The sequence below is a fragment of the Xyrauchen texanus genome, chromosome 24, assembly GCF_025860055.1.
Source record: "Xyrauchen texanus isolate HMW12.3.18 chromosome 24, RBS_HiC_50CHRs, whole genome shotgun sequence".
Lineage (NCBI taxonomy): Eukaryota > Metazoa > Chordata > Actinopteri > Cypriniformes > Catostomidae > Xyrauchen > Xyrauchen texanus.
The window spans coordinates 26,121,842-26,141,830 of NC_068299.1; the positions used below are offsets into that span (position 1 = coordinate 26,121,842).

At 38.7% G+C, this 19,989-nt stretch overlaps 1 pseudogene; it reads left to right on the forward strand.

The window, feature by feature from the left end:
• Positions 1-19,376, forward strand: LOC127617738 (gamma-aminobutyric acid receptor subunit alpha-2-like; annotated as a pseudogene).
• The last annotated feature ends 613 nt before the right edge of the window (positions 19,377-19,989 follow it).

The following is a 19,989-nucleotide window of genomic DNA, read 5'->3' on the forward strand; positions in this document are numbered from 1 at the left end:
TCGGGGAACACCTTTGGATCATGTCTCCGTAAATTATCACAGAGGAGGACATACCTCAAGTAAATGAACTCTCACAGCGCCAGTCCATATGCATTTGCGCGCAACCTGGGAGTTTCCCTGAATAATTCGGATGATACAACGCTGGAAGCGCAAGCTTCAGGGGCACAACTTTTCTTACTTATTTGTCTCAAAGGAGCTGCGCTTTGGGTGACACTTCCAAACGACTAAGGTAAATATAGCTATTTATCTTTTGTTGGAAATGACTGGTCGATTTCATGAAGCAGTAAAAATGGGCGGACGCACCAACCACCCAAGGCTACCTGAAGAGACCGTGCCAGTTTCACACTTTATTTTCATTCTGAGTTTAAAATAAAAGTCTATAGGGTTGTTATATCTGAATAATTTTCACACTAAAACTTTTGACATCTATAAAGGCTCGTAGTCTGGGTTCCGCGCATGTGACACTTGTGCGCGCTGGAGATCCGAGTGCGCGCTTTAATGTGCTCTGGACTTACTAACGCAATACGTATACTATCAAAAATACAAATCACTGGAAGTTTTGACTCATTCCGACTGAAATTACTTCTCTGGCAGGTAATAAATACTCAACAATGAATCGGCGATGGGGCCATTCGCATGGATTCCTAATCTACCTTTCTCTGCTCGCCCTTTGGCGGGGACGGTAAGCACAAATGAACGAAAATATGACAGTGTGCTGAATGCTCTAAGTCTGTTTTATGGTAATAAAAATGCTAACTGAAAACAAAATCTAATTACACAAACATGCATGAAAAAACGCATGCTGACCTATAGGGGGAAAGGGAAATGGTCTCTAGATTGACTATTTGGTGTCAGATTTCCTGAGATAAAGTCTCATGTTTTTTGGTTCTGCTGTCTTAAAATGTACCTTGAATGCACAATAAATCGCTTTTGGAAAAAAAAAATCGTCTGCCAAATGCATAAATGTAAATCTCAGGCTGTCCATGTTTGTGATTTTGCCATAACTTCCTTGGACAAAGTGTGTAAGATCACTATGCGGATTAGTGCTGGAGAGCTTTCTCTCATATTCTCTGTATATGTATTAGTGGTCAACCAATATGGGTATTATATTTCAATGGCAGGACAGAACAAAATTGAATTTGTTTCTCATCCACTGACAAGACTGTCTGGAAATGTTGGAACCTTACACAAGGGACAGCTATAGCACTTAGTCCAAATAAGCCAGATATTGACAGATTAACCGGCCTGGAGGAGATAGTCTATCATCATTAACATGCATGTATACTAAGGTGTAAATACAACTAACATACTTTTTTGATACCAAATGTATCTTTTGTAGATCTGAAGCAGAAGTGTCTGGTTCAGATGCCTTTAAAAACAACATTACCCTCTTCACAAGGATTTTGGACAGACTGCTTGATGGCTATGACAACAGGCTGAGACCTGGTCTCGGAGGTAAGAGCAGTGAGTTGACTCCAGTTTTAGACTCGGCTGTGGATAATTGGAGAATGAGTGCTGTGCATTTGAGTCATTTTATTACATGTGCGGCTTCACTGAACAAATTAATTTCCTAAAGAAGTTATTACACTTCTATGTGCCTAATGATGTGTTAATGAGCAATATTACAGTCATAGTAATATTGTTTGTGTTCAGGATTTTCATACCTACGTCTTGCGTTTGCATGTTTTTTTCAATCTGACCTCATTTTAACCATTGTTAAATGAATTATATGAGCTGTTAAAATTATCATTAGAGCCATACCTGAGAGACCACTGAATGAAGGAGAGGACAACAAAACCAATCTCAGCCCCATTTAACAATCAACAAATCCTGCCTGTGTTGTGTGTCAGAGTTAATATATATTATGTACCCCCTACCATTGTTTATATGCTTTCAGCCCTATAACATGAAAGACACAACGGATCATGCAACATCTACCATTATTTAGATAGATTTTTAGGAATGTTATCTTTTTAGTCCTTTCATTTACAGAGACACAAGCACACATTTACACACCCTGCCACAGGAGTCGGTGGAGAGGCGATTGCACTAAAACCAAGATTAAGTGTTGCCACGGTAGTTCCGTTAATTGTAAGTTAAAAGAATAGTTCACGAAAACTGAAAATTTGTCATCATTTACTCAAACATGTGTCATTCTAACCCTGTATTGTTTTCTTTATTTTTTGAAACACAAAAGGAGATTTTAGGGACATTTCTACTTTTTAATGCTACAAAAATTTACCCATTCAATTCCATTGTAAGTGCCTCACTGTAACCCTGATTTTAGCTTTTCTTTTTTTTTTTAAAAAAGGAGAGATGAGTTAAATTGTTTTTGTCGGAATCAACAATATGCCACAAATGCTGTTTATTGAGCTTAACTTGTATCAAACCCGGAACATTCGTTTAAGGAAACTTGTCTCAGAACAGTTTCAAAATCACCTTATTTTCATTCTAACTCTGTATACAGCCTCTGAAGGCAGCATTTTCCAGTTTTCGAACACAGCCAGTCATACTCTCCCTGTTGAGTCCCATGCAAAGCATGCTAGAAACTAGAAATCCTCTGCCCAGTTTCAGTTAACCAAACAAAAAATATTTATGTTGTCCCAATGGACATGGATTAAGTAAAGCTAACAAGACACTGTTTTTAGTTAGAAGAGGCCTGTAATTCCACGAGACTCACGTGGGATTTGTGCAACAGAGTGCGTCACGGGACAAGTTTTGATGGCTGAGTGTTGGTGCAGGCGGGAAGACCCTGGTCTGTGCACGGGAGAGTGCAAGAAGTGACTCACGGGACTCCTGCAAAATATAAATATCTAAAAATAAAATTAAAGTCTCTCAAATGTATTTTCTGTTTTTAAGGTACAGAATGTTATTTGTGTTATTCATCTCTTGTGCAAGAGCATCAAATTTTTTCACGATTTATAGGTGCAGGGTTGGTGGCTAATTCATAGAATTTTTTTCTCATGCTCAGTGCTGCTCCAAGTACCTAAGGGAAAATTGTCTGAGCATGATGGCGGATCCCCTAGTGCTGTAGTTGTTTATTTATTTATTAAAGAAAGGTACAAACACAACTTTGAAACCAATCACAAGTAACTCAGATATTTGTCAATGTTAGAGTGTTAGCGAAACGTGCTCTCTCTTTCTCTCTCTCTCTCTCTCTCTCTCTCTCTCTCTCTCTCAGTTTTTTTTGTGAATTGGAAAAAATAGCCTATGACACCAGAATGGGCAGGAGTGGACAGAATGGGAACTGGACTGAAAAATTAGCATAGACATCTTCCTGCAGGCTTTTGCAGGTGGGAGCGGGACAAAACATGAATTATTTTTGCAGTAGCGAGCGGAAGCGGGACAGAATCTTGCAGGAGTGGGCGTGGCCAGGTCTGAAAAATCCATACTGCGTAATTAAATTAACTTCTTAATTTAAGTTCCCTTGGTTACTTGTATTTTTTAAGTAATATGAACATGGGAGAACTGAGTAAAACTGTCAATAGGGGAAGTCTTTTCCACACGTACATTTATTTTATGTCTTCAGAAGACTTACAATACAGTGCATGAGTCATATGGACTACTAAGATGGTGCTGTTTTGTTTTTGGAGCTTGGCAGCATAAATCAACACCCAATTTCCTTACACAGGAAAGAGCAACTTGGACATTCTGCCTAACATTTAATTTGGTATTTTACTGAAAAAATAAAACAATATTGGGACATGATGACATGAGAGTAAGATGACAAATGTTCATTTTTGTTAAGCTATTCCTCTAATGTCAACTGAGTCACATTTCTGGTTGATTACTTTACAATTTTGAGTTTTTATATGCTGTGTGATAGACCGGGTGACAGAAGTAAGGACCGATATCTATGTGACCAGTTTTGGGCCAGTTTCAGATACAGACATGGTAAGACCTTTCTCTTCTTGCAAAAGATCTAGTGTAAATTAAATCAATGATCACAAATATTTCATATTTTCCTGTTTATCATATTCAGATCCTCCTTTCTCTGTTTATACCCCACCATCTCCCTCTCTTATTCTTTGATTTCCTTCAGTTGTCTATTCATAACATTTGGTACCTGCCACTAGCTAAAAGCTTTACTTGGTACTCATCTGCTCCCAAATTCACACTCTCTGCTCTCAAATATTTCGAATAAAGAAAAAATGTCCAAATGGAAGAAAAATCATTTTCATTCATTATTTTTTTATTGTCTTTTGCTGCTCTGCATTTTCTAAACTCCACCAAACACTCACAGATTCTGGCTAGGAGTATCTGTATGCTTGACATGGTATGAGAATATTATGTCAGGATGATAACCATACTAAGCTAGTTTATTCCTGTCATGTTTTTCTTTTTTCTTTTCTGGCTGTTCTTGGGAAATCATGGTTTACCTGAGTACGTTGCATGAATCTCTGCATCTCATTTCTCCAGTCATTACTGTAGTACTGCTCTGATGGATACTTTAATGAGTTAGAAAAATTTTTATTTTATGTTATAGTATTATCAAGCCCGCTCGTTTGCCTTGTTATTAGTTTATTTGCTCCAGCTCTCTTCCCTCTTTACCCTCCTGCTTCCCTTTTGAAGCTCCCTATGTGCTCTTGTGTGGATAGTTCCTTTGGTTGGTCGGTCAGTATGTGAAAGCTGTGTACACTTCTTCAGCTTTATTTTGGTCTGGTCTATTTTTGTCTACTAGGAGCTATAGGGATGCATAGCCTATAAGGGCTATATATAGAAATTATGGCCTAAACTCAATACAAGTTTAAATTTTATGGCTGATATCCTTGATGGTCAATATATAAATCTTTACTATAATGTTAAAAAGGAAAATAAATAAATAAATTAGTAAAAAGACAAGCAAAGAAACCCTAAAACATACTCAATTCATCAGAACATTGTAATAAACAGAATGATGGATGGACTGACATCTGATAAAGTGTATACTGTTTGAATTAGAAGAATAAAGGTCTATTTTATAAGCTATCTTTCAAACAATGGTGATTATTAAAAAATTACAAATTTATCTGTACTAATGTTGTACCATATGCAAATCTGGGATTTTATTTATTTATTTTTGTCAACAGTTTGACAAAATTTTAAAGATATTTAAGATTTAAATTAAGCTGCATTACAGGAGGTAAGCAAAATATGTACACTGACGGTTGTCTTTGCTTCCATTGATGCACACAAGATGCTCTTTGGAAAAATTCTCAAATCATGCTGGAATAACATGGATAATCAGATTTTGCACAAACCTAAATAGTCTATGCCAGCTGGAGTGCATGCTGACACTAAAATATGAGACATTTCAAATACAAATTCTGAAATTAATTCAATCAATGTAATAATTTAATTAAAATAATTCAAAATAGAAACATTTTCGCTATGGTTTTACAATGTCTAACCCCACTGTAGCTTATATTGTACACCCTTAGTATTATATCTAATGTTTGTGTCACATAAATCTTGTTTGGGCAACCATCTGACAGAGCACTGCCTAAATGTCTTTTTTATTGGCCTTATCAGTCTATAGCATTCCAGCTCATCACCAATACTCCATTAGTAACATTGCCTTAAAATAGACATACACATTGAATACACACATTAATTTTACTGTGTCACTCCCTTCAGGCTTCATGGACATATGACAATTTGGAAAGTGACTAGAATTATCTATTTTCTTGGGGGATAATGAAGAGTAAGGTCACAAGACATTGGCAAGAATATCAAATGGCCAGAACAAGCTTTCCCCAAAGTTTGCATCAGATGTAGGATTTAGATTTTATTACTGGGCTGGAATTAACTTAGTATGGACCCGTAATAGGTTTGTTGTTCAAGAAGGATTGTGGCATTTTGAAAGCTGATAGCATAGAGAGGAAAAGAAGGAAATGATGCATTACAAATGGATGCCGTGAATGCTGGAAAGCCCTGGCGATTCAGTGACAGCATGTACTGTCACAGAGTATTATCTTTTGTGTATGAGTGTGGGAGTGAATAAGTATGATCTCTTACGTGCATTCTATTCAGTTTTCCTGTCTCTCTGCTGCCATGGAAACTAGATGCCCGCCTTCACCTCAGGGGTCATGAGTGGTAGTATAGTGCCCAAGGGATTTGGAGATATGCAGTGATGTGAAATGGTTCTGACACTTTGCTACTTTCTAGTCCTATAGAGAGAAAGATTTCTCAAACTCACACTATTTCCCACAGACGAGGAACATTTTGAATTAACTGAAAAATGACTAGTGCTTGCAGAGGGAGCTCTTTTTGTCTTTTATGTACTTTTATTGTTACGTTCCCATGTTGTCTGCCCCGTGGTTTCTGTTTTACATGTCACTTATCCTGTTCCATGTCACGTTTTCCTTGTTGTCCGCTCCGTGTTTCACTTGTCTTTGTCTAAGAACTACAATTCCCACAATTCCCGGCCTCCCTCACTGCCTGCACTCATCATTGTTCTCACCTGTGTCTCGTTTAGTCTTCATTGTGTCTGTGTATTTAAACCCTGTTGTTTTCCTTTTCCTTGGTCGTTCGTTTATCGTTGCATGTTCGCTTCTCTGGTTCCTCTGGTTCTTTGTGTTCGTTCGAGGTTTCCCTGCCCTTCATGGATGTTTTCCCCAACCTGTGTACCCCCTTTATGTTTTCCCTTATTTAGTTCTTTTTTCCCATCGTGGACTTTTCATTTGTTCCTGAGTTTGTTTATTTCTTTATCTGTCTCATGCTTGCCAAATAAAGCCGCTTTTGGATCCGCACTTCCCGTCTGCCTCTTCCTCACATCATTACAGAACGAACGACCAAAACAATGGATCCAGCGGTTCAGCAAGCCAACTATCGCCTGCTCTGCCTGAAGCAAGGGGATCGACCGGTAGAAGACAACATCCACGACTTCCTCGTTCTAGCGAACGTTTCTGACTTCCCTGACTCCTCCCTTGTGGTCTTCTTCAGGGGCAACCTGAACGCCTCACTGAGGGAGCTGTGAACACCGGCAACGCACGAGTGGACTCTCTGCAGCTTCGTGGAGGTGACTTTGTGGGTCTGCGGCTCGCCGTTAACCGTGGGCGTCGCTGAGGAGGACCCTGCCTCTCCTCCCTCAGTGGTGACTCTCCAGTCACCCATGGCGCTTCCTGTCACGCCAGTCCCACCTGTCAGCGAGCTCACCCCCACGCCAGTCGCCTTCCACGAGCCAGCGCGGTCCACTTCGTCTGCCCGGAGGAGGAAGAGATGACGGGCTTCCGCCTCCTGGCCCACGCCTGCCCCGGTCTGCGAGCCAGAGCCCACACCTACCCCAGTCAGCGAGCCAGAGCCCACGCCTGCCCCGGTCAGCGAGCCAGAGCCCTCGTCAGCCACGGTCAACCAGTCAGAGCCATTAGCCCCCGATGTCCCTGAGCCAGCGCCTGTAGCCTCGACCGTCCCTGAGCCAGCGCCTGTAGCCTCGACCGTCCCTGAGCCAGCGCCTGTAGCCTCGACCGTCCCTGAGCCAGCGCCTGTAGCCTCGACCGTCCCTGAGCCAGCGCCTGTAGCCTCGACCGTCCCTGAGCCAGCGCCTGTAGCCTCGACCGTCCCTGAGCCAGCGCCTGTAGCCTCGACCGTCCCTGAGCCAGCGCCAGTAGCCATGACCGTCCAAGAGCCAGCGCCAGTAGCCATGACCGTTCAAGAGTCTTCCAGGGCTCCGCCTCTCAAGTCTTCTAGGGCTCCGCCTCTCGAGTCTTCCAGTTCTCCGCCTCCCGAGCCTTCTAGGGCTCTGCCTCTCAAGTCTCTCGAGCCACCCAGGGCTCCGCCTCTCAAGTCTCCCGAGCCTCCCAGGGCTCCACCTCTCAAGTCTCCCGAGCCTCCCAGGGCTCCGCCTCCCAAGTCTCTCAAGCCACCCCGGGCTTCGTCTCTCAAGTCTCTCAAGTCTCTCAAGTCTCCCGAGTCGTCTAGGGCTCCTCCTCCCGAGCCTTCCAGGGCTCCGCCTCCTGAGCCTCCCAGGGCTCCTCCTCTCGAGCCTCCCGAGCCTTCTAGGGCTCCGCCTCTCAAGTCTTTCAAGTCTCTCGAGTCTTCCAGGGCTCCTCCTCCCGAGCCTCCCAGGGCTCCGCCTCACAAGTCTCTCGAGCCTCCCAGGGCTCCTCCCGAGCCTTCTAGGGCTCCGCCTCCCGAGCCTCCCAGGGCTCCGCCTCTCGAGCCTCCCGAGCCTTCCAGGGCTCCGCCTCCCGAGCCTCCCAGGGCTCCGCCTCTCGAGTCTCTCGAGCCAAAGTAGTCATAGACTTATACTGACGCCTAAAGGTGTGGATGCCGAAGCCATTATTAATTCATTCTGTGAGTGATAGGGTCCAATAACAAGACCAGTTAATAAAATAAAGCTAGTAGTATTTGAGCAGCAGTTTGAGATTTTATTATCCATTAATAGCAATAAAAAAAAGTGACAGCAGCCATGAGGCAGCCCAGCTCTATGCAAAATAAAACACCTTTTATTATGTTACTGATATAACTAGAGTCTTCATCTCAAATTAACATGATGCTAAGCAAATTTAAGTCTTATTTATCTTTTTAGGAGTTAACGTTTATTAGTGAGGGAAAAAAAAATAGCACATCTTTTAAAGAAGTTTAACTTTTGAAAAGGTCATCTTGAGAACCTTGTGTTCATTTCCATTCTGCTGCTGCGCTTCATCAAGCTGTTTTTGAGCATAAAAACCCTTCATGTGTGAAAAGCCCCTTAGCTTCAAAAGGCCCTGTTCCTCTCTGTCCTCAGGAATACACTGTGGATGTGTTTTTCCGCCAGCGCTGGACAGATGAGCGGCTGAAGTTTCAGGGGCCGATGAACATCCTGCGTCTTAACAACCTGATGGCCAGTAAAATCTGGACGCCAGACACTTTTTTTCACAACGGCAAGAAATCTGTGGCTCACAACATGACCATGCCTAACAAACTGCTGCGCATCATGGAGAATGGCACTCTGTTATACACTATGAGGTGCACACACAATGCACATCTTTCACAATTGCACAACAACACAGAGTTGTGACTGTTGTGTTGTAATGTATTTGTGTATGTGTGTGCATTTGTCTCAACAGGTTGACAGTGCAAGCTGAATGTCCAATGCATCTTGAGGACTTTCCAATGGATTTTCATTCCTGTCCACTTAAATTTGGCAGCTGTAAGTAAAAATGAAAAAAAAAAAATATATTGTTTCCATGGTGTACTATGAGAAACAAACTACTAAGCTAGTGTTGTACACAAACAATATTCAAAATGAACTTTTTGCCACACCTGCCAATGGCGAGAGAATTGAGAATATTTCTTAGCAAACTGTAATGTGCATTGTTGTAATTACAAAAATATATTATTTTCCCTATTACAGTGGGATTATTGAACGGGTATTCCCCTAGCATATTAGTGGAAAACAGTGGTCATTGTGTCACTCACAGCATAATAACAAGATGTGCCAGTCTCTCGGTTAAAAATGTGACAAGACAGTGTTATTTTGTTAGTTTTGGTGGCTTAATGCGAGGAGTATTCCAAATAGGTGCTTCCACATGGACATCTGGAGAAGTTGGCATCCTAGATGAATGTCTGATGCTAAACATTCATTAAGGTAACAATTAGGGCTGTCAATTTAACGTGTTCATTTAATGTTATTAATTATCTAAAAAATAAAGCGTTAAAAAACCTGCAAGATATCATGCCTCCGACACGTACGTAAATTCCGAAATATAAGTACAGATTTTCTTACCATATGAGCAGTTGAAGCTGGAAGTACATCTGTTTTTACGAGCAGCTTCAACAAACCTCACAAGCAGCGCAGCCACAACCACAAGCACAGAATGAGAATCGCTTACTGAGGATATACAACAGAATCTTGAGAAGCGATTTTCAAAGTTTCTACTATTTTTAACTAGACAAAGTGTCCTTAAAATGCGGCGTTTGTGACGCTGAATACCAGTGAGATGCTTCAAACGTGTTTGTCGAGGCATGAACATGAACATAATGGCAATTTAAATTGCGCAAGCATTGGCAAACTCAATGCAAAACAGATAGCTGTCAACTAAGCCCGTTCAATGATATGAGTAAAACAAAACACAATTTGAGTTCTTAAACCACTTTTTATATGGTCTAATCAATGCTTGATTTATCTGCCACAATAATGCAATTTATTTAAAACTGAATTTTAGTCCATATATTTATTATAGGTCTTAAAAAAAATCTTTTTTTGACGGTTTCATTTTGAATTTCCTTATAAAGCTTCTTGCCACTGGCGAGTATTTACCATGGCTTTGTCTCATTCACCCTTGCAACATTTTTCAGGCAAAATCACAAGAAGTCCATCAAGTGAAATTCCTGATCGCACAGAATCACATTGGGATGATTGTTTTTTTGCCTGCAGAATTTCACCTCACAACGGTGAAGGTGACTTTAAAAGAATAGTTTACCCAAAAATGAAAATTCTGTCATTATTTACTCACTCTCATGTTGTTTCAAACCCATATGACTTTCTTTTTTCTGCGGAACACAAAAGGATACATTTTAAAGAATGTCTAGATCTTAGATTTCAATACAATGTCAGCTGGTAGTGAATCACTTTAAAGCTTTAAAAGCAGCATCCAAAAGTGTCATAAAAGTAGTTCACATGACTCATGCTTCATATTCCAAGTCTTCTGAAGGCATATGATCACTTTGAGTGATGAACAGAATTAAATTTAAGTTCATTACTGGATCAACTCCTATATACAGCGTGAAATCAATATGGTGACCACTTTGATAGCATCGAACCACATTGGTCCTTGTGCATCTTGTGATGTCAGGTTGCAAAAATGTCATTGACAAGCACAAATATCTATCTGAGCTTCAGTTTTTAATTTGAACATATTTCTTCTGTTTGTAGATGCTTACACTCTGTCGGAGGTGACATATGTTTGGACACGTAATGCCACCTTATCAGTGGAAGTAGCTCCAGATGGATCTAGACTGAACCAGTATGACCTAATGGGACAGACAGTTGGCAAGGAAACCATCAAGTCCAGCACTGGTAAGTTGACAACATTTTGTTCATAAAAGATGTTCTCAAACAATCAAGAAACTGGATCCATCTGGTCTCCTTCTCATCTCTCTCTTCTTCTCTCCCACTGTGTAGGTGAATATACAGTGATGACTGCCCATTTCCATCTGAAGAGGAAGATTGGATACTTTGTGATTCAGACATACCTGCCCTGTATCATGACAGTCATCCTGTCCCAGGTCTCTTTTTGGCTCAACCGAGAATCCGTCCCTGCGCGCACAGTTTTTGGTGAGTGAGCACGTGTTTATGTTTACCAGATCTCTCCTGTGGAGAAAATAATTTTACATAATGTTGTTGTGTCTCAGAAACATAATGTGGACATTTTTCTAATTCAGTGAAATGCTCAAACGCCACATATTTATTTGTTGGCTGTGTACTTATTTTCATGTAAATTAATTTAGCGTGTTGATTTTGTTGTTCTGATTAAATTATTGACGCAGTCATGGGTAGAGATCATGTTTGGTGTGTCATTTTGAATGTTCTCACCAGCAGTTTCAATTTCCTTCCAAACTCTAGAGTTGCATTTTAAAATAGCACAAAGCAGATTATTGGTCTGTGTATGTTTGTGTTAGTAGATTAATGTGTATTTGTCTATGCAGCATACATGTATGTACAGTATACAGTATGATGAGTGTATTAATTACTATGCTATTATGCTACTTAAACCTTGGCATCTGCTTATTCAGTGAAAGGAAGCCAAAAGCATTCAAAGGACACATTTCAATTAAACACAAATACTTCTTGACTGTTGTCACATAACATGTTCATTGATTAAAAGATTTTAAGTTTGCATTTTTAAATGAATATATAAGGCAACAAATGTATTTTTGGTGATGTGACTGGTCACCATTTTGCTTTTGCTCAGCTTTTTCCTACATTATTTCCATTTTAAATGGTCCTGCAATGTGACAAATACTCCATGTAGTCTCTTAAATAAGGTCTTGAAAATTGCATGTTAACTTTAAAAGAATCGCTCTTTAAAATGCTGTTTGAACTACAGTAGATTTTGATGGAGTTTAGCATCTCACACCGCAGGACATGTCAACTTCCCAGAAGTATTTATATGTCATCTATATAAATACATTTAGTTCACTGCATTTACAGTAGTTATGCTAAGCTGGGCTTTCATAGTTTTGTTTATTATTATTATTATTTTATGTATTTTATTAAACATACCATATTTGCATTTTAATAATAATAAAAACAACATATTAGGGCTTGTGACTGACTGCTGAAATGAACTTAATTTTATTAGCCGAGGGAATTTAGGATCACACGTGTACATCTGTGCTGTCAACCAGATGTCCTTACAAATCTGAACTTATTCAATGTTAATTTTTGTTCCATTTTATTTTCCCCAGCCTACCATCAGTGTCCTTTTGTAACGGGTCTCTACAAATGAGGGAAACAGCATAATTGCTTGTAATTATCTGTAGTTAGGCACACTGTGCTAATGCGGTAACTGTATATACACAGCAGTCTCTGAGTGTCACGAACCTCACTCCCTCGCTCCGCCCCCTCGAGCTTTTCACGCTGTTTTTGCTCGCTCGAGCCCTCACGCCCACTTTGCTCCTACTCGCTCACATGCTCGTAGGCAATCTCCCTTCCTCGAGTTTCTCACGCATTTCCAATCCCCCAGAACATTATGACCACCTGCACTCGCGTCATCTGCACTCCTGCACATTAGTTTCACCTGCACTCGTCTCATCACCTGTCATGGTTTACACCTGCACCTTCCCCTATAAATACCACAGCACATCCGTTTCACGGGTGTTGGTTATTGTATTTAGTTTCCCGTGTCTTTGCCCCCTGCTAGTCTCGTCTAGTTCTGAAACTCCTCTCGTTTACCCCTTAGCTTGCCAGCTCCCCTTGTTCCCCTGTCTTTTGCTCCCTCTAGTCCCATCTCGCTGATCCTGTTTACCCCGGCTTTGACCCTCGCTCCCCTCTACTACTCTCCCGGATTTGCCCCCTTTACTCTCTCCGATTCCCCGGCTTCGACCTCTCGCTCCCCTTGACTACTCTACACTGGATTTGCCCCATGATTGTACTTTTGCCTGCCTGCAATAAAACGCAGTTTGACTTACATTGTGACTGTCTCTTCTTGTGCGGGTTACACTGAGCTTGTTTTTTGTTAGTGATATTTCGTTTGTAAACAAAACAGTGTTTTTGAACAAATCCTTTAAGTGAACGAATCGTTCTCGTTTACCTCCATACACTGACTAATATATCTCATTCACTGACGCGTATTCCTTTCGAAGCCAGTGAGCTCAAGTTTGAATTTTATGCCTTTAAAGACTGATTATAGCGTGAGCCAATAGCATTTGAGTGTAGGCTGTGAAGGAGAATATCATTTGTTTCACTTGCTGAACGAGTACGCCCCTTCACAGAACCAGTCGAGTCACTCATTTGAGTCTAAACGAGATGAGAGGTATCATTCATAACAAACTGAATATACTGATAAATATGGATGGGCGATATTACTTCTTTTCTTTTCGATCTGAACCCAAGTGCTTTTAGGCTAGTATTGCCTATATCGATACCAATATCGATACCTCTAATAAATACAATTTGTAACTTAAAATATCATATTTTTATATACATTTATAGGCCTAAGCAGAAAATGATTAGGTTGCTTTGTTTACCTTTTAAAAATTAGTAAGTATTAGCAACATATAAAACCACAAAATTAACCATAGATATTATTATATGGCTACTATTACTAAAACCAAGTTACAATATGGATACTACAGTAATGTTGTAGCAAAACCATGGTTAATTGAATCAAAACCTTGAACAAAAAACAAAACAAACATGGTTACTACAGTCGTGGTTACTAGTCATGGTTAATACAATATTACTGCAGTAAATCCATGAGTAGTTTTCATGAGGGTATCATTTATTAACCAGGATTAAAGATCATTATCAATGTTTTAACACCTGAACTCTCAGATCTACCCCTGGAACATCTATACATGTCATGTCTAGGTTTGTCATTTCTTGGTGTGAATAACTCCAGATGCTTTTTTTGTGCCATTACCTCAGGAAAGCACTGATACCTCTTTGAACGAGCACTGTGACTGAAAGGGTGAGCGCTGTCTGACTGCTGGTGTATTTTAGCATTTCTTTGCGTCAAGATGAGCGGAATAATAATAAAAAAAAAAGTGTCTTCATACATTTGTAGACATGCAAATTCCATTTGCGTTGTTCTGTCCTGCTTTAAAGACTGACTACAGTGTTAGCCAATAGCATTCGAGAGCAGGCTGTGTAGGAGCATATCATTGGTTGGACACACTGAACGAATACACCCGTTACTGAACTAGTTTGTCATCTCGTTTACGAATGAACTGAATGTACTGGAACACTTGTTTGTGAATGAGAATCTGCTGTTCAGCTGAATGAGAGGAGGAACTGCATGTCATTCAGTTCGTCAATCTCATTCAACAAGAAATGGGGCTGGATGAATTATGAATATAAGTTATTGATGATCACATATTACAGTGAAATACAGACGTTATTGAAACACATAAAAAAAAATGTTTTATGGCTAGTGTTGTTTTCTTTTTTTTGTATAACTTTATAAAAAGTAAAGCTCAGCAGTTCACAATATGAAAGAAATACTTTGTTGTCATTTGAAGGAAAATGTTTATGATGCTTAAACACTCTGAAGTGCTGAAGCCTCTACGCTAAATTGTAGACACGGAAATTATATCTAAGGATAATTAAACTTGTTCTGGTTGTGAATGACTGTGCCATTTTACTAATTCAAAATGTTAAAGATGGACATTTGGTGCATCAATTGGTGCAAAGGTGTAATTTGCAGAAATGATCAGTAAATGAATCAGTGATGAATCTATGCAAATCTCTTTGGTGAACAGATTCAAAAGACTCGAGTCACTGAAATGAATCAAAATAACCACCACTATTTTTTGTTATACTGCTCTAGGTGTGACTACAGTCCTAACGATGACCACTCTGAGCATCAGCGCTCGTAACTCTTTACCAAAGGTGGCCTATGCCACAGCTATGGACTGGTTCATTGCTGTGTGCTATGCATTTGTTTTCTCTGCTCTCATCGAGTTCGCCACAGTAAACTACTTCACCAAGCGTGGCTGGGCCTGGGATGGCAAGAGCATTGTCAATGATAAGGTAACCATGACAACACAGACTAGACTTTGATTGTGGAGTGTGGGATATCTGGTGGCTTTGATCATTGTCATTGAAAGAGATATGTTATTTAGATGAGTAAACTTAAGGGCTGCTCACACCAGACACGTTCTTGATTAAAAAGAGCTAGCTGCTTTTTAAAATTAAGAACTTTTTACTTGACCCGGTGTCTGAAATATGCTACTGTCATGGCTCAAGAAAAAAACAAAAAACATTGAGATACAGTGAAACAACCAAACATGTCCAAACTAGTGTGGCCTCATTAGCATTCGTAGATATTTGTACATAACGTGCACTAGGTACATTTTTGTACATTTGGATAGACAATGAAATGTACAATATCAATGTATTCACACCATCTAAAACATATACATCTTTAGTTATTATTGTTTCTACACTTGGCTGAATTAAATTATGATTAAAACTCAACAAGAATGAAATATAAGTGAAACACTCAATTTTACAATGTACTGGAATAGTTACAATGCTAATAGTTTCACTAATTTCATGATGTGTGTGTGTTGTCACAATTGTTCCAGAACTTCTTCGAGTTCTTCTTCAGATTCTTCGAACATCAAAGGATTCGTAAAACATTTGGACACTTTTGAGTTGTTCAAAAATTCAACTGTTAGATGCTGTCAATGTGTCAATAATGTACACTTTGGTGTTTATGCAAATGCATAATTACATTCAAATTAGGGATGTAAAAATGTATCGGGATTTACAGAATTTAAAAATCGATCATCAATCTTATATAACAGGCCCGGTTCAAGATCAAAATCACAGAGGGTGCTTCTGAAAGTAGTGGGGGTGCTCTGTATAAAGTGGAGATGTATCTTAATTACACATTTTTGAATAGATTAAATCATGTTTAAATGCTACTAAAACAATGTAAAGAATTACTATAATTGTTTTTATATATATATATATATATATACAAAACATTTATTGCTTCATTTTTTTTTCACATGATCTTTCACTGCAAAATGCTGCACCTGCAGGTTAGAACATACTGATTTGCAAAATCATATACATTTATAGATTTTGATGCAGCATTTTGTGTGTTCACAAAATGCAGGGATTTTTGTGTGTTTACTGGGATTCAATGAAATCTGCTTGCCAATTTACAGTATTAATCTTTCATATTCAATTGAGCAGGGGTGTGCAATTATTTTGGTACAGGGGCCACATCAGCCATTGAGTTCTGCATATTTGTATAATTTAAGCCCTGAAGTAGAAGTGCACTCAATGAATGACGCACAATTTTCTGAAGTGTATACAGACTGATGGGAACATTCAGTGATTGCTTGAAGCTTTGCTGCTACTTTTCTATCATATGTAGCAAACTGAAAATGCTGAGTATAATTATGAATTGTTTATTTTACCATACTTCAGTGCAATGATAATTTAGTATTCAATTTAACACTTTCCATCAGGAGTCTGGTTTAATAATAAAATAACATTCTGAAATTATAGATTCTAAAAGCTTATTTTAATGTTTGCCGCAAAGTGGAAAAAGTAGTTTTATTCTCAAAATATTATCAATCTGTTTACATGCTCATGGGTCATGATGTGGGTCTCGTCAATGGTTTGTTTGGCATCCCATTCAGCACACAACTGAATAAAACAGGCTGCATGACACTGATAAATGATTACTGCCAGAGTAACATTCACATACAGGTATTGGTGTGGGTGAGGAAAAAGATCAATATTTAAGTCCATTTTTACTAGAAATGTTTCTCCCTGCCCAGTAGATGGCGATATGCATGAAGAAGAAGAATGTGAAAGTTAAAGTGGAGATTGACTGAGCAGGGAGGAGAATTTCTAGCAAAAATGTACTTAAAAATGTACTTTAATCTGTTTCTCACCCAACCTATCATATCACTTCTGAAGACATGGATTTAACCACTGGAGTCACATGGATTAGGCTACTTTTATGCTGACTAATGTGATTTGTGGAGCTTCAAAATTTTGGCCCCCATTCACTTGCATTGTATGGACCAAAAGAGCTGAAATATTCTTCTAAAAATCTTAATTTGTGTTCTGCTGATGAAAGAAAGTCACACAAATCCGGTATGGCATAAAGGTGACTAAATAATGAGAGAATTTAACATTTTGTGTGAACTATCCCTTTTAAACCCGATGTGGCCCCTGTACCAAACAAATGCTCTACTGCCTCTATTGTGGCTTTTATTGTGTGTGCTTTTTTTGTTTTTTTTGCATTCCTTGCATTGTTTTGAACGTTTTGAACAATAACTCTCTCAGTCGGCAATAAACACATAAACTGATTTTAATGTAATTGTTTCATACATTATGATATATAACTTTTTTATCTTTTCATTTCTGTAATCATGTCGCCCTTTTATGTATTTTTTAAATCAGATTAATGTAGTGTTTACAGTATCATAGATAAGTGATGTTTTCTAAAAGTTGGCAGTCACAAACACTTATAAAATACCTATATTTTTAATTCATTCTGACAAACAGCAATCAAAGGGAATGTAAATTATGGTATGCATGCTACATTTTTAAATTGAAGCATCAAGTTTTTATAATAAAGGGGCATAGCTTTTGCAACTCATTACTCAATACTCACAACTCATGAATACTTTTAAATGAGCTGCACTTTTACTCTTACTTCAGTAGTTTTTAGGACAGGTATTTTACTCAAACTACATGTTTTAAGAAGTAACAGTACTTTTACTTGTCTTATTTTTCAGTACTCTTTCCACCCCTGGTTTTAACCAGTGCTCGAATTGATGGGGGAACGTTTGGGACTTGAGGACCCAAAGCCAGATAAATGAAAGATCTAATGAAAAACATTGATAATAAAACAACCCGTGGGCCGTAGTTTGCCCTGGTCTGCAATTTAAAATTGAAAAGTTTCTTTTGAGGGTGCTTAGCACCAGACATGGAGCGGAGCATACGAGATTGAAGGGAAAGAATGCACACTTTGAAATAAAGACAGTGGATGTTTTTCACGGTTACTGTCTGTTTGTGTGTGTTTGCATCAAGTATTTTTTTGCATCAGACTTTATGTTATCATTTATTAATATCGGACATATATTATGCATGTAACAAATCTATTCAGTATCTACCACTTTATGTCAGTACGTAACATATTCATATCATATAGTGCACTGTTTGTTAATGTATGCAGCCTCATAACTGTTTAAGCCAAACCTCCTTGGTCCTAAATGCATCTGTGGCCTTAGTGCTCATGTCTGGTGCATTTCTGTGCTGTCTAGATTAGGAATGTTCAGTAAAAACGTTGAATCTTTTTGTGAATATTATATATATTTTTTAAATAATTATGAATCGTTCCAAAATAATAGTATCGAATTGGATCAAATCGAATCGTGACCAGATTTCAGATTTTACGATGCATTGTAATAGTTAGTTAAAGAATCGTAATTGAATCTAATCATTGTCAGAGTGTATCATTACGCCTCTAATGTGAATATCCACAAATACTTATAAGATCAAGTTGCTCTAAATCATGTACATAGATAAACAATTGAAAAACAGTGCAGAACATTGGAATGCATCCTGTTTGAACATCCCCTTGGGATGTTGCTGGCAGGAAACCTCTATAGTTAATTCAACAATTCAAACAGTTAATTTCCCCTAAGACCACCAAGCTATTTTATGTGAGCCAACTTATAGATTTATTGTATACAAAAAAACAAAATAATACACAGATGGGTTCATAACAGATCAAACTAGCAATAACTGTTAAATATTAGGAAAGAAAACCTTTTATAGTATGTGTGCGTCCATGCAGTCTTATGTCTACATTATTGTCCTTTTTGTATCTAAAAGACTTAAAATCAACCTTTAGCTTGATATCATTGATTGAACAGTTTCATGTATGAATGCATTAACTAACTTTTTCTGACTTCAGAAGAAGCAGGCATCTGTTCTTAAAAAGAATAACACTTATGCAGTTGCTGTGGCAAACTACGCACCCCACATTGCCAAGGACTCAGCTCTGCCCACTGTTTCTAAGAGTGTCACACCAGAGGCTAGTAAACCTCATCCGGTGGTTAAAGAAGCAAAGAAGACCTTCAACAGTGTCAGCAAGATTGACCGTATGTCACGCATCATCTTCCCAGTGCTTTTTGGCAGCTTTAACTTGGTTTATTGGGCCACATATCTCAACAGATAACCTGTTATTAAAAATATGGTCCCCTCCCAATGACCCATTAGCTATTGCAGTTACAATACATTAATTATATACTACAGCAGTAGGCCTATATATGTGACAAACCCATGGTGTATCTCAAGAACCAAACTTTTGTACATCCTGACTCTTTACAGCCTCCTTAAATCTTTTCACTGCCAGGAACATTTAAAGAGAAATGATGCGGGTCATTTATCATTAACTGTGCAAAATAACTTATATTCACAACTTTATTTTTATATGTAGTGTGACTTCTGAGTATAATTGAATTTAATAATTTGTTGCACACTGACCTCATATGTCTGGTTTATACTTATAAATGTAGTACATCAACCACCATATAAACAAGGCAAGTCTGAGTGTGTATACGTCAATATTTCGGCTAAATTACAAAGTAAGCTCACAGTTATGGTATATTGGAGACTTCTCTTTGTCTTGATCTAGTGTTTAAAATAAAACTTGTATACATTGAGTGTTCAACATGTGCGCTTTGTTGTTTTGTCATAACTGCACTGCAACATTTGAGACGGATCACTGCATCTTTATATTGACTGATGTAGCATTTTCAAGTCAATTAAATATGGCACTTTATTTCTTGCATTAAATTTGTTTGTATATTAGCTCTTAATGG